This window comes from Sminthopsis crassicaudata, chromosome 4 (assembly GCF_048593235.1).
Source record: "Sminthopsis crassicaudata isolate SCR6 chromosome 4, ASM4859323v1, whole genome shotgun sequence".
Lineage (NCBI taxonomy): Eukaryota > Metazoa > Chordata > Mammalia > Dasyuromorphia > Dasyuridae > Sminthopsis > Sminthopsis crassicaudata.
Window position 1 is genome coordinate 438624190 of NC_133620.1, and position 16004 is coordinate 438640193.

The window sequence follows — 16004 nt, forward strand, 5'->3', positions numbered from 1 at the left end:
TTCCTAGTGCATGGACAAAAGAAGTCTAATAGTCCTCTCACAAGGCACTCATCCATGGCAGTAGTAGTAATAGAATCTAGACTTGTTCAATTGGTCTCAGAAGGCAAAACTAGAAACAATAGGTAGAAGTTTCAAAGAAGAGAATTTTAGACTGAATAAAAGAAAAAAAAACTTCTTAACAATTTAAGGTATTCCATGGATACTCTTCAATGTAGCAATATCACTACTAAGTCTATATCCCAAAGGAGATTAAAAAAAACAAAATAAAAAAAAGAAAGGTCATATATGTCCACAAAAACATTTATAAGAGCTCTTTTTGGGGGAGAAAAGAACTGGAAACTTAGGGGATGTCAATCATTTGGGGAACGACTGAATAAATTGTGACATGTGATTATGATGGAATACTATTATGCTAAAAGAAATGATGAGTAGGATGCTCTCAGAAAAACCTGGAAAGACTTTTATGAGTTGATCCAAAGTGAAATGTACTCTGTATATAAAGTAATCAACTGTGAATGACATGACTATTTTCAGCAATACAATAATCCAAGAAAGCTCTGAAGGACATATAATGAAAAATGCTATCCATACCCAGAGGAAGAATAGAAGGTGTCTGAATGAAGATTAATGCCTACTTTTTTTCTTGATTTTTCTTGAGTAATTTTTTTGGTTTGTGTTTTCTTGAAGAACATGACTAGTATGGAAATGTTTTGCACAACTACACATTTATAACCTATGTCAAATTGCTTGCATTCTCAAGCAGGGAAGTGGAGAGGAAAGAAGTGAGACAATCTGGAACTCAAAGTTTTAAAAATGCATGCCAAAATTGTTTTTACATGTAACTAAGGAAAAATAAAATGATAAAGTATTTTTTAAGTGGAAACATTTTGAACATTTGCTAAGTGGAATAGAAAGTCGTAGGGGGTGATGAGTCCCAATTCTCCTTTCCCACCTCTCTTCACTGTAGATATTCAAATAAAGATTTGATGATTACTTGTTAGATATATTGTTGAGGAACAAGTTGTAATAGAAAACCTTTGAAATCTTTCCTCATCCTGAGATTCTGAGACCTTTCTAGCCACATATAAAACCACTCACCTATAGTTTTTTTTTCCTTTAAAATCTTTTCCAGTTTTCTCCAGACTCCATCCATTACAGGAGGCCATTTATTTCCCTGTTGAAATTCTTTCCCTAAAAATCAGACTGGGTACCACCTCCTTCAGGAAGCCTTATTTGATTCCTCTCCCCAACTAGTTGAAAGTGTTACCATTTTCCTCAGATCTTCCTGGATCATTTGTCTGCATTTGTCCTATGTGTTTATGTTCTCATGTCATTCCACCTGATGCATCTTTGTTCATCTTTTCTTTCATGATTCATGACAGATCCCTTTTAAAACTCTATTAAATGTGTTGTTGGAAGACACCTGTCCATACCCTACCATTCTTCAGGTCTTGGCATCTCATTTCACTCATGAAACACTGCCATACAATAAGCAGCTGGAACCTTTCCCTCTGAGATTACCTTCTATCTCCTCCATATGGATCTTATGTGGATTGAGTTATTTACAGGCTCTCTCCCCAACAAGCTCCTTGAGGAAAGAATGATTTTGCCCTTTTTTGTATTATCAGTGCTTAGCACAGTAGCTGGGCAGGCTGCCAATAAACATATATTAAGTGCCTACTATATGCCAGGTACTGCGTTTATGCAGGAAAGGAAGGCAGAAGATGGTCCCTGTGCTCTTGAAGAGCTCAAAATATAATGAGAGATAATGTGCAAATGACTGTGTACAAGCAAGAGATATAGAGCATAGTTTCTTAAACTTTTTCTATTACTATCCCTTTTTGTCAAGAAATTTTTACATGATCCTGAATATATAGAATTATAAAATAGCTATACAAATAAAACATTTACTGATAATAAATCATAAAGAAATTTATTTTAAAACAATTCTAAATTTGAATACTAATGAGAAAGATGTGTGTGTTTATTTTTATGTAAAGAAATAAATCTTGGTGGAATATTTGATACTGCAGGATGGAAAGCATTCAGAAACCTTTTACCTTTACCAAATTTTTTGTAAACCCACATTCAATTACCCCCAGTTTAAGAATCTCTGATATAGAGGATAAATTAGAGATCATCAACATGAGGTCACTAGAATTAAGAAGAATCAGGAAAGTCTCCCTGGAGAAGGTGAGATTATGGTTAGAAAATGAAGGAAGCCAAGAAAGCCAGGAGGTAGAGATGAGGAAGGAAAGCATTCAAAATATGGGGGAAATACTCAGAGTTGGGGGATGAAGTGTCTTGTCTGATGAAAAGCAAAGAGGTCAAAGCCATTAGATCAGAAACTATATAGAGGAGTGGATGATAGAACCAGGAAGGGGAGGTTATGAAGGCCTTTGAGTCCCTGATAGAGGATTTTCTATTTTATTCTGGAGGCAATAGGGAGCCACTGGAATTTGTAGAGTAAGGGGGAAAATAGGGGGCTAGGGAGACATGATCAGACTTATGCTTTAGGAAGATCACCTTGATAGTTTAGTGGACAATTGATTGAAGTAAAAGATTTGAAGCAGAGAGATTAATCAGCAGGTTATTGCATTAGTCAGTACTGTGCTAGGGTGCTGATGGTATCATAGGAGAAATTGCATATGGCGGGAGGGTTGGATAAAGGTGGGAATTGTGTGAGACAACGTGAAGAATCAAAAATAACACCCAGGTTTCAAGCCTGGATGACTAGAAGGAAAATGGTATCACAGAGAGTAATAGGAAAATCAGGAAGAAAGGAAGAAAGAGGATGGAAGGAATGATTTCAGTTTGAATCACATCAAATCTAACGTGTCTGCAAGATATTCGTTCAGAGTATCCAATAGCCAATTGGAGATAGAAAACTAAAAAGTTTGGCTCAAAATAAGCAGATTTGAGAATCATCATCATAGAGAATGGGAATGTAAAAGATCTCCAAGTGAAATAATATGGAGGGAGAGGAGCAGAGGACCCAGGACAGAGCCCTGTAGGATATCCATGGTTAGTTAGGAAATCTAGGTGACAATCCAGCAAAGGAGACTAAAAAGGAGTAGTCAGAAATATGAGAGGACAACAATGTCACAATAACCAGGACAGAAAAAAGCATCAAGGAAAGGAGGGTGACAAATAGTGTCAAAGGCTGCCTCTAGAGAGCAAGAAGCATGAAGAACAAGGCAAGACCATTCACTTTATCAGCTAAGAGATTGTTGGTGACTTTTGGAAAGAACAGTTTCAATTGACTGATGAATTTAGAAGACAGATTGCAGAAAGGCAAGAAACAGAATAAAAGGAAAGGAAGCAGAGGCATTTTTTTTCTAAATGACCTCAAAGGTATCAACTGCATAAGACAGGAAAGATTTAGAGAGATAATGAGGATGCTTGAATCAAGTCAAAAACTTTTGAAAATGGAAGAGATGTGAGCTTGTTTATAAGTAGCAGAGAATCAGGCAGTGACAAAGAGAAATTCAAGCTAAGTGAGGATGATGGTGGGGGCAACAGGCTAGAGAAAATGGGATGAAATGTAACCATTTATGGATGTTTAATAAAATGCTTATTTATTGATTTTTTTTTTACTATTTCCATGTTTGAACATTTCTCCCAATTAATTTGCAAATTCTGGACTTATATTAAATGATCCAGAACACAGACTACCCAACAGGACAATAAACACTGTAACTGCAATAACGCAAATGCAAGTGCCAGTTGAACTTCTGTTAATCCCAATAATCAATATTGATTTTAATTGTCCCTTAACTGATCTCCCTAGTCTACATTAGTATCCACAAAGCAGAAAATAATAATAATAATAATAATAATAAATTAGCATTTATACAGCATTGTAAGATTTACAAATCACTTTACAAATATTATCTTATTTTATATTATTGTCTCCATTTTAAAACTTATTTATTTATTTAATGAAATAGATTGAAGGGCCACACTGCTGGGAAGTAGCTGGGGCAGAATTTGAACTCGTGTCTTCTTCAACCCAAATCCAACATTCTAGGCACTATGCTATCTTGCTTCCAAAATAATTTTCCTGAGCTATAGATTTGACCATGCTTTAAAAACCCCACAAGCCAACAATGTTGATTAGTAAGTTAAATATAAGTGCCTCAGTTTAACACTCAGCCCCTCACTGTCTCCTGCCTTTCCAGCCTTCTTTAAAAGAACAACAAAACTTCTTTCCTTCATGTACTGTAAACACTAGCCAAACTAATATTTATTTTCTGCATTTGATTCCCTGCATCTTTCATCTCCATGCATTCACATGAGCACTTTCCCCCACTCGAAATGTGCCCCTCCTCATCTCTAATTCTCAAAACATTTGTTCTTCTTCAAGGCTCACTTTAGATACCACTTCCTCTTTGATGTCTTTCCAGAACACAATCTTTCAGTGTGTTTTCTTGACTCAATTTTTTCCTTGCCCTATACTTTTGTTGTGAATATTTATGCTTCCTTCAATCCCCTACTTCCCAAATAAAATGTAAGTTTCACAGGAACAGTACTGTTTGGGGGTTTTTTTGTTTGTTTGTCTAGATGCTGCAGTGGATGGAGTATTGGACCGGAAATCATGAAAACTCATCTTCCATAGAAATTAGAATTTCGAGGAACTAGTAACTCACACATTGTCACTTAAGTCACTTAACTATTTGCCTCAGTTTCCTCATCTGTAAAATGAATTGGAAAAGGATATGGCAAATCACTTCAACACCTTTGCCAGAAGACCCAAATGGGGATCTTGGAAAGTCAGACGTGACTGAATAACAATTTCTAGCAGGCAGTACTGTGCCTCAAATATAGTAGGGTTTAATAAATATTTATTGAATCAAAACATATCACTTGAACATATATAATTTATATCAAATTAATTACCATCTTTGAGGAAAATGGAAAGAGGGAGAAATTTTGGAATTCAAAATGTATATAAGAAATGAATTTTTAAAAAACATATGTCCTTTCAGCACACAGGACAGTCAGTACAGGTACAAAAATGCAATATGGTCAGTCAACAGATATTTATTAGATACCCACTATGTGCAGGTATTATACTAATTTCTGGAGATACAAAAAGAGACTTAAAAAACAGTCCCCAACACTCCAATTCTACCATGTAGTGTGTTTTTATGCCCTGCAGTCTCTTGGCACTGACATCTTAACTAGTCAGATAAATTAAGGACTCCTGGGTCCTGCCAAATGCCCCGCATTGGAACTTTTTGGTGTTTTCCTCTTAATTAGAATTTGAGGTCCTTGAGAAAAAGGGCCCTTCAGTTTTTTTCTATTTGTATCCTCAGGAACTGGCACAGTGCTTGGCATATGGTAAGCACCTAATAAAGGTTCTTTTATTCATTTGTATAATCATTTTGTAGGTCTTTTTTACTTAACTTTTTTCTTGTTACAAAAAGGATGGGCAACCAGAGAGTTAATGACTAGTCCCTTACAATTCTAAATTCTATGGTCCTATGAAATCTATGAGATTTCTCATATGTTGAGAGATATGATCATGCCTGAAAAATCTAGAAAGGAACTCAGGAAAAATAAAACAACTGTAAACAAGGACAAGGCAACTGGCAAAGAAGAAAGAAAGAACATAATGTCGTGTACTTCTCAGGGGGAAAAGGGGAGGAGGTAATAGTCAATCAATGGGACCAGGGCCAGCTACTAGGAACTGGGTCAGCTAGGGGATGTTTCAGCCTGAATTCAAAGAAAACTGTGAGCCAAAGAAATAAATGGGCAAGAGGGTGGTAAGAAGAAAGATTTGGAATTAAAAGCTGGTCAGGCACTGAAGAAGCAACCAATCTAGGAGCCAGGCGAGAGAAAAGACAGACAAGTTAAAGCAGACTTCGGAAAAGGGGGCATTATCCCAGGTAAGGGTGTAGGATCTGTCCAGGGAACTCAGATTCCTCCCAAGTTCTTAATGTTTATTCTTTATTCTGGGAGAATACATTGACCATTCTGGGGATAACGAGGTGGTATAGTGAAAAGAGCCTGCAGTCAGGAAAATCTGAGATCAAATCCAACCTGAGACACTTATAAGTTGTGTGACACTGGCTAAGCCATTTAAATTTTATTTGCCTCCAGTACCTCAACTGTAAAGTGGGGATAATAAAAGCACCTGCATCCCAGTGTTGTGATGAAGATCAAATTAAATAATATTTCTAAAATGCTTAGCACAGTGTCTGACACATAGTAGGTGTGATATAAATGCTTGTTTCCTTCCTCCCAATCCTCTCCATTCAGTACCTGGGATAGACCCCCAAAAAAGGACATTTACCACTTGTTGTGGCATAATGGTGTGTTTTGCAGGGTTTTTTTTTTAAAGAATATGATTTATTGGAGTATTTTTTCCTTGATTCAGTAAAGACAATTGCCTGAAATTATGAATGAACCAATTAAAAATTAAAATTTAAAAAAAGGGCCTAGAGCCTACTTTTTGTCTTTTGCAACCTCTAATATCCTGGGGAAAGAATCACAGGATGCTGAAAGTGAGTAAAGGTTAATCCCCTCATTTAGCAGATAAACCAAGTAAATCCAGAGAGGTCTCTATTGGGGCTAAGGTCACACAGGCAGTAAGTCTGTGGCATTGCCAGACTATGAACATGGATCCTTTTTCTCCAAATCCAGCATGCTGTCTATAGTGAGATGTCACATGAACAAGAACTTTTGTGAGCTCTGGTTTAAAATACCCCAACCTCCAATGGCTTAAAGAAGATAAGAGGGGGACTGGGGTGTCACTTTCCAAAGATCCCTTCTGCTCTCTAGCCTTATGGGAACCATGTGACTACAGATTTATAGGGCGTTCCAAGAAAGTATCTCTCCTGCACTGAAGGCACAAAGTGAATATGCAATGCCTTGTTCCTGAGTCCAACCTTGCTTTAAGGGGATTATAAATGCTCAGCACCCCCTTCATCCTCCTCAAGCCAACAGTTTGACTCAAAATTGAATTACAGACCCTTAGAACTGGGAGGGGACTTAAAGATTACTTGGTCTAATATCATTTTACAGATGAAAAAAACTAAGGTGAGAAAAGAAGAGTTGGGACTACAATCTATAATAATTGTAGTAATTAACCTTTACAAAGAGCTTTCAGATTTACATTGTCCTATTTGATATCTACAACAACCTAGTGAAGTAGGCATTATTAAATTAAATTCAATAAACATTTATTAAGCACCTACTATGTGTCAAGAAAAATATTTGGCGATAGAGATATAAAAACATTTTGCCCTCTAGTTCTAACTGAGCAGTTTTCCTTTGTAATTTCTTGAAATATTGCTAACTAGGACTTCTTGCTATTGTTATTGACTTTCAGGTTCTTAAATTATTTTTGATTTAATGTCCAGGTCAGTTTTTTTCCTATGAGATATTTTACATTTTCTTTTTAAAAAATCTTTTGGCTTTGTTCTATTGTTTATTTATATTTAATGGAATCATTAACTTCTTGACCATACTGATTTTTAAAACATTGTTTTCTTCTATTCTATTTCCTTATATTTTTTGTGCCTCTTTTACCAAGCTGTTAATTCTATTTTCAGAATTTTCTTTTCCCTGATTTTTTCTGCTGTTTTTAATTGATTTATAATTGTTTTTGGTTTTTTTTTAAACAAATCTTTTTCTTTAATTCTTTTAGGAATTCTTGTTGATGGCCTTGTGTTTAATGTGCATTTTTTTTCTTGGAGGCTTTGCTTGTAGATGTTTTCACATTTTCTACATTTGTGTCTTGAACTTCCCTGTTACCATATTATTTTTTATGGTCAGCTTTTTTGTTTTTGTTTCCCTTACAACATGGTATGAGTCATGGAGATGTTTACTGTCTTCCTAGTCTACACTGTGTTCCTTATCTAAATAGGGCCCCTGCTCCCTTCATGACCACAATTGTTCCTCTTCATTTTGAAATTGTAACTGAGTAATGAGTAACAGAGATACCAAGTGTTCCTATTACCAATGCTAGTACAGGGGCCTCCTGAGATCTCTTTCTGACTATGTATTCAGTATTCTTACTGTCCCTGTTGTCACCACAGTCTGGCCTTCAGTGATGTACTTTGCTTCTGATCAGTCAGTCCCTAGTCCAGGATCTGCAGACATTTCTTTCCATTTTCCTAAGTTACCCTGGATCAGAAGAATGATTCACTATGACTTTTTCTTGGTCTTCCTGCTCAGAATTAAGTTTGGTGAATTTTCTGTGGTGGATGTAGAAAGGGTTTAAGGGGAGCAGTGGCAAAGTCCTCACACCATCATCTTAGCGCTGTCTGGGGATAAAAAAGATTTTTTAAATGCCTTTTAGCACTTTACATTCTGTTTGAGGAAATAGGAGATGAGTTAAGACAATATGTATACAGATAAATATATAAAGTAAGCAGAAGTGATCGAGAGCATAAGAATACTTAAAAATTACAATAATCAGGAAAGGCTTCTTATTAGTTGCCTCTCTGAACTGAACTTTAAAGAAGCTGGAGATCCTAAGGGAGTACATGTCAGGTAGGGGAACAGACAAGTGAAAAGGAATGATAATGGGAAGTAGAATGTACTAAAAAAAAAGGAGCTAGTTTAGCTTTAATGTAGGACTATGAAGGGGAATTAGTTTAATACATCTAAATAGGTACATTAGAACTTGAGTGTGATGGACTTCCATTGCCAAACAGAAGGGTTTGTATTTTGTCCTGAAAATATTAAGTTTTCACTGGAGATGACATGGTCAGAACTCTAACTTAGGAAAGTCATGCTTGCAGTTGTCTGAAAGATGACTTGGCAAGAACAAAAACTGGAAATAGAGAGATCCATTAGGGGACTGAAACAGTGATCCAGACAAGAGGCAATAAGGGCTTAAACTAAGGTGATGACTGTAAGAATATGAAAAAAGAAATGGACACCAAAGATGTGCATGAAGAATTGGTAAGACTTGGCAGCTGGGTGGTTTGGAGGAAGGAGAGTGAATGGAAAATTGAGAATGAATCCAAAGTTTTGACAGGGTGACATTGATCCTATCATCACAAAAATGGAGAAATTACTAAGAGAGATGAGTCAGGGGAAAAGAAAAAGAATTTTATTCTTCAGTGTGGAACGAAGGAAGGAAGGAAGGAAGGAAGGAAGGAAGGAAGGAAGGAAGGAAGGAAGGAAGGAAGGAAGGAAGGAAGGAAGGAAGGAAGGAAGGAAGGAAGGAAGGAAGGACACAGAGAAGGAGGGAAGTCCCTACTATCTTCTAGGTACTGTGCTAAGTATTTTTATAAATAAAGAAAAGTTATAGCACCTGAAATCAGAAAACCAAGGTGTAAATTCTGGGTTTCAAACCCCAGGCTTCAGTTTCTCATTTGCATAGTAAGGGGATTGGATGAATAGATGACTTCAAATTTGCTTCTACTTCTGAATCTATAATTCTACATTAGTATTCTCCCTATTTTATAGAGGAGAAAATCAAGCAGTTAAATAATTTGTCCACTGTCTCAGCTAGCAAGCATGAGAGTCCACATTTGATCCTTTGGTCTACCTGGCTCACAGTCCGCTGTCTCTATCATACTACCCTTGTTTCCTTGATGCTCCAGCCATCACTTTTCATCACTCCTGTCCAGGCACAATTGTGGGGGTTCACTTTCTGAATCATTTCCATGGTCAGAAATCTAGGTCCCTTTAGGGGTCAAAGTTAACAAGGTGGCTCTAAGTCTAGGCTTTCTCCTTTTATAGCAGCTTGGTGCTAGATCACTATGACTGCAAGTGTGTCCTCTTCCAAGAATTCCTTGAATTGCATAGTGTCTGAGAAGGCAGCTTGTACTTTCAGCCACTATTGGGATAAAATGGGAGTGGGAGAGAAGCACATGACCATCTTCAGGTGTCTCTCATCAATTCAGCAGCCCAAGAGGTTCCCTTTAACATAATGTCCTTAGGAGATTAGCCAGCACAGCAGGTGCAGTCAGTTCATTTGTACCTGTGGAAGCTCATTTCAGCAACTGAACATATGTGACCCATCTGGAGGCAAATGATGCATCCGCCAGGGCTTAGGGGAGGGGGTCTGGTCAGGAGTACATACCTCATCAGTGCTACAAACCATTAAACTCATTATACCCACATGTCCTGGTACGTTCACATGGAGACCAGATCCTGCTTATATTGAGTTGCAGAGGACCATGGGAGCACAGAGGCATTAGAATGTGAAAGCTGGCATCGAGTACCAGCCCTTGACCATAACTGCCCAAAGCCACCATCTAGATTCAGCCACTGTGTCTCTATAGGATTTTAGATAAGGGTGGAGGGAAGATAGAAAAGAGCTTTAAAAATGGAGTTTCTAAACTCTGTCATTCTGTGCCTGCTGCTTTTTCTGTAAATGAGTAATTTATATTGACCTACCTCCTCATACAGACTCCCTGGAAGCTCTAAATAGCAGTGCTGTACCTAGAACTTTGTCCCTGGGCATTGGAATTGAGAGAATGGAAAAAGTCACATTCACAAACACAAATACACACACACACACACACACACACACACACACACACACACACACTCTTTCTGCTACAAAGTAACCGCTAAGATAATTAAATTCTCCCCTCACTCAGCTAAATTTGGTTTAATTGCCACTTGCGAGACTTTTATTATATTTTTAGATTATCTCCAAACCTTGTCCTAACCACTAATGACAGATAGATAGATAGATAGATAGATAGATAGATAGATAGATAGATAGATAGATAGATAGATGATAGATAAATAAAGTTTATATGTGCTGGGCACTCTGCTAAGCTCTTTACAATTATTATCTTATTTGACCTTCACAACAATCCTTGGAGATTGATGCTATTATCCCCTCCATTTTACAGATGAGGAAATTGAGGCAAACAGAGGCTTGCTTAAACTCACACAGCTAGTGAGAATATCAGGTTATATTTGAATTCAGATCTTTCTAAGTCCAAGCCTATCAATTATCCAACTATCAATTATGCCATCTAGCTGCCTTCATCTTACACTAGAACTCATATTCCTGCCTTTTGCACCTTGGGCTCTGCTAGGTGAATTCTCACCGTATGTTGCTCTGAACTGGAGCCAGCTCTAATCCATACAACTGAGTATGCAGCCTCAGCCAATCCCACACTTCTGCTTTCCAAATCTAACTCTCCTATACATTGTCTTTACTCATTAAAAATAAGTTCTTTTGTGAATTGGTCTAGACATTCCAGAAAGCCATTTGGAATGATGCCCCTAAATTACAGAATTCTATGAGTCCTTTGGCCCAAGCAATAATCCCACAGGTCCAATAACCCCAAAGAAGGAAAATAAAGAGGAAAAGGGTGTATATTTCTATGTGCATGTACATATATGCACATAGATATATACATGCGTGTTTGCATTTATATATGTATTGCATATATGCATATAAGCATGTACACAAATGCATATATAATATATATGTATACACACACAAACAAGCTCTTATAACAGCTCCTTTTTCAGAAGCAAAAAACTGACAAACTTAAAATTGAGGACTAGTTGAACAAATTATAGCATATTGATATATGAAAACTATTGCATCATAAGAAATAGCATAAGAGACAGTGTCCATGAAAACTGGGGAGATTCGTATAAGTGGTACAGAATGAATGAGCAGAACAAGAAGAACAATATTTACAGCAACAACTTGTACAGTAGCAAATTACAAAAACAAATAACTTTGAAAAACTTGGGAACCCTGATCAATGCTTTGACTGACCAAGAGCACTCCAAAGGACTGACAATAAAATGTGCAACCCAACACCTGACAGGGAAGTGATGGATTCAAGGTTGCAGAATGAGGTGCATATTAAAAGACAATGGCCAATTCGTTTTGCCTCAGTTCTGCTTTTTTGATATGATTTTTCCCCTTTTTAATGCTAGAGCATGAGAGAGAGAAAAAGTGACTTTTATTCATTAAAAATAATTTTTAAAAACCTTTGAGAGAAGAAATGATCTTGCTTACTTAGATGCATTGCTTCTGGGCTAAGTACAGTAGCTAAATAATTACAAAAATTAATAATAATAATAGCCACTACTTAATATAACACAGTGCTAAGGTCTGTGCTAAACATTATATATTTATTATCTCCTTTGATCCTTGCAACAATATAGTAAAGTAAGTGCTATTGTTATCCTTATTTTATAGTGGAGGAAACTAAGATAAACAGAAATTAAATAACTTGCTCAGGATCATGTAGCTAATTGCCTGAGGTTACATTTGACATTTTCCAGACTCCAAACCCAGCACTCTGTGCACCATGGCGCCACCTAGCTGTCTCCTCTTTCCAGGACCAATGCTCAAGACTTACCTGAACTCTTAGAAGTAACCTAGAAGAGAAATAAAAATGTGGCCAGTGGGTCAAGAACTCAATTTGGACCCAGAAAGACCAGAGATCAAATCCTCCTCTGATGTTTATTAGTTGTCGGGCTATAGGCAAATTATTCACCTTTTCTGAGTGACTCTTTCAGACTATAAATTATTGAGAATATTTTGGCCACGGAAGTAATCTTGCTTATAAAATTATCCATCCCAGGGAAGGGACCTAGTTTGCATTCTATCCAAGAATCATAGACTCTCAGGGACACCGAGATCTTCAGTGGCCAACTTGAATTTTGCCATTGTTGTTCAGCCATCCAATCCTGTCCAACTCTTCATGATCCATTTTTTCCATGGGGTTTTCTTTTTTTTTTCTTTTTCTTTTTTTTTTTTTTTTTTTTTTTTTTTTTTTTGAGGCTGGGGTTAAGTGACTTGCCCAGGGTCACACAGCTAGGAAGTGTTAAGTGTCTGAGACCAGATTTGAACTCAGGTCCTCTTGAATTCAGGGCTGGTGCTCTATCCACTGCACCACCTAGCTGCCCCACCATGGGGTTTTCTTGGCAAAGATACCGGAATGGTTGGTCTTTTCCTTATCTTGTGTTATCTATATTTTTAAAAACTCTACAAAATAAGATACCTGGCAATAGGTCCTCCCACCTTTGCCTGAAGCCTTCCTATGACAGGGAAGTCACTATTTTAAACTAAGGTAGCCCATAACACTTTGAGATGGATCTCATTGGGAATTTTTTTCTTACTGACAAGACTAAATTTACTTTACAACTTCTAGCCATCATTCCTAGTTTTTCCTGGGTTCTATGTGAAAGGGAACTTGAAACTTCCCTCACTGGATCCCTGTGACTGCAAAAGAACTATTAGAATTTCAAATTCACCCAATAACAGGGCAAGAAGCTTTAAGGAAACAGCATAGAAAAGAAAAGAAAATTTCCAAATAAGAATATGTTTCCAAAGGAAAGGAATTGAGTAAGTGGGGTTGGTTATATTAGGGTTTCTGGGACAACAAGTAAACCTTATCCTATAGACCTATAATCCAAAAAAAGATTTCATATAATCTGTCTGAATTCATATCTAGAGGAGAAGAAGGAATGTTTGGGACCAGAGTTTAGCAAAAGAAAAACATTCACTGAATAAGGGGCATGTGAGATGTTTCCAAGAAACAATTTATGCAATCTAATACCTGACTAAAAACTCTAGGAAAAAATTATTTTTTAAAATTTATTTTGTTAAAAAAAAAAAAGCAGAATAAGAAAAATAGAAAAGGAATGCAAAACAAAAATAAAACAAGACAAAGCAGAGCATTGTTGTGTGCTCAGCAGAATATCAGGGAGGACTTAAAATATATAATTACAAATTACCAGTTTCAGAAAGTATATTTACATATATATGTAGAAGAAATTATATTCCTGAGTATCTATCTAGAAAAGATTATTTTGTGATGATCTCAAAGAGCATCTCAAATTGCTTGAGGAAGTTAAGACTAATAGGCATTCCTATCCATAATAAGACCTACCAATCATACAAAGATGGCCTAAGACTGGTTCAGAAATAAACATTTCAGATGAAGAAGATTCTGCATATTGTACCTCAAGGATTAATAACCCTGCTTAGTGACATAAGCCCTCAATGACCTCATGTTTAGGAAATTAATACTATAAGTATATAGTACTATACTATATAAAATACATCATATAATGTAATATACTACATAATACTGTAATTATGATTAGTCAAATGCCATCGCCCAACATTAGTGGTCACAGAGAAGTCAGTGGGTCTCAGAAAAAGGTCAGGCTGGTGACCAGATTAACTTAAAACTACAGAAACAATTACACATGTAGTCAAACAATAATGCTCATGCTTACCTATCACACTTGTTTGTAATTATATGCATTCCTTAAGTATCAGAGGCAAGACTGGAACTCCGATATTTGGGACTCCAGGTCCAATGTTCTGTGCATTGTGGCTTTACCCAGCTGGGGGAATGTGAAATGTTAAAGCTGGAGAGATCATGACCTAAGGCCCAGGCAGATGAAGAATCTGAGAGCAGAATGACTAGTTAATAATGTCAGAAATAGATTCCATTTTTCATATCACTTCACTGTGCCTTTTAATTCTGTCATGTTCAAAATAAGAGAACTCATGCAGATAACTTCTGGTAGGGTTACTTACCGTGTTTGAAATATCCTAGAATTCTGACCCCTACATTAGTTTTTCTTCCACACTAGTGAAACAAGTTTTATCCACTTTTTTTTGCCATTGTTGTTTTCCCTGATGCTGAAAAACCTCTAGAGTTGTAACTAATCTACCCTGAACATCCTTTGTAAGAAAAATAAAAAAGGAGGTTAGGAAGGTGGTTTATCACTCCCTCCACCAACAGATACACAGAGGCCTTCCTTTGTTTTCTTTTTCCTCAATTACATGTGGAAGGAATATTTTTTTTTGTGATAGCAAAAAGTTAGAAAAGACCCACTCAGAATTGTTAATGGTCCACCTTGAATATTTTGGGATAGTCAACTGGGAAACATGTTTCTCTACTTAGTTAGACAAGTTGATTTCCTTAACTCTCCCCTAGACTCAGAGTTAGATTTGAAAATAATCAGAGTAAATCTCAAAGTTTTTTGGGTTTGAGGTTTTTTTTGCTGAGGCAATTGGAGTTGTAACTTGCTCAGGATCACATAGCTACGAAGTGTTAAGTATCTGAGGCCAGGTCCTCCTAACTTCAGGGTAGGTGCTCTACTGTGCCACCTAGCTGCCCCCAAATCTCAAAGTTCTACCGTGATTTTTAACTTTTCTTTTCCCCTCTCCTTAAAAACAAAAGTTATCATTGACAGTATGAATGGATTCATATTATTATCATAACTTTGGGCAGGATGGAATTCCCATGCCAATTTTGGGTTTGAGTCTCAATTTTGCCAGCTCTGGAATGCTCGCATTTCAGCTCCTTATTTAGATCAAGGTATAAAATATCTCTTTGTTAAAATTGCAGTGAAATAAATCCTAGCCACCCCATGCCTTAAAATCATTCAAAGGTTCTTCCAAAATATAAATGTAACCTCAAAACAGGATCAAGTCCTAATTCACCATGGTCTTAGCAACTCATTTTTGCTATTCCCTAATTGGGTGAAAGACCACATGAAGGAAATGTTTCAAATCTCAAAGCTTCATATGGTTTAAAAATTCCTTGAAAATCAACAACAAAAAATTAAGCATGGCCATCTAATCATGAAATTATATTAATTCAAAGTGATAAAAAAAATAATGAAAAATGTTGTTTTGATTCCCTAAATAGCATAGGGTAATGGTTAGATCACAAGACTTAGAATTAGTGAGACCTGGGTTCAAATGCTCTGGTACTTAGGAATTGTCTAACTGAGAAAATCACCTAGACTTTCTGAAACACAATTTCCTCATTTGTAAAATGGGACCTTGCCCAAAGTCACAAAGGTGGTTGTTTTGAAATAATGGGTATAACATAGGAAGATTACACACACACACACACACACACACACACACACACACACACACACACACACACACATTTTTTCCAACTTAGAAGCATTGTGTAAATGTCAGTTATTCTAATTATCACCTAACAGTTTCATCCACAAATTTCAAAGTACTTGGTACAATGGAAAGTGTGGACTTGGAGCCACAAGATCTGACTTCTAAT

The 16004-nt window shown here is 36.7% G+C and overlaps 1 protein-coding gene across 3 annotated transcripts in view; it reads left to right on the forward strand.

The window, feature by feature from the left end:
• Positions 1–5754: 5754 nt before the first annotated feature.
• The window catches only part of HAO2 (hydroxyacid oxidase 2), a 48864-nt gene continuing 38614 nt past the window's right edge, over positions 5755–16004 (forward strand). For 2 of the 3 annotated variants that reach the window (XR_012481403.1, XM_074263234.1), the window contains exon 1: positions 5755–5891. The gene's annotated coding sequence lies outside the window, so the exon portion shown is untranslated. The remainder of the gene's footprint in view (positions 5892–16004) is intronic. The other variant, XM_074263235.1, reaches the window with a different exon arrangement.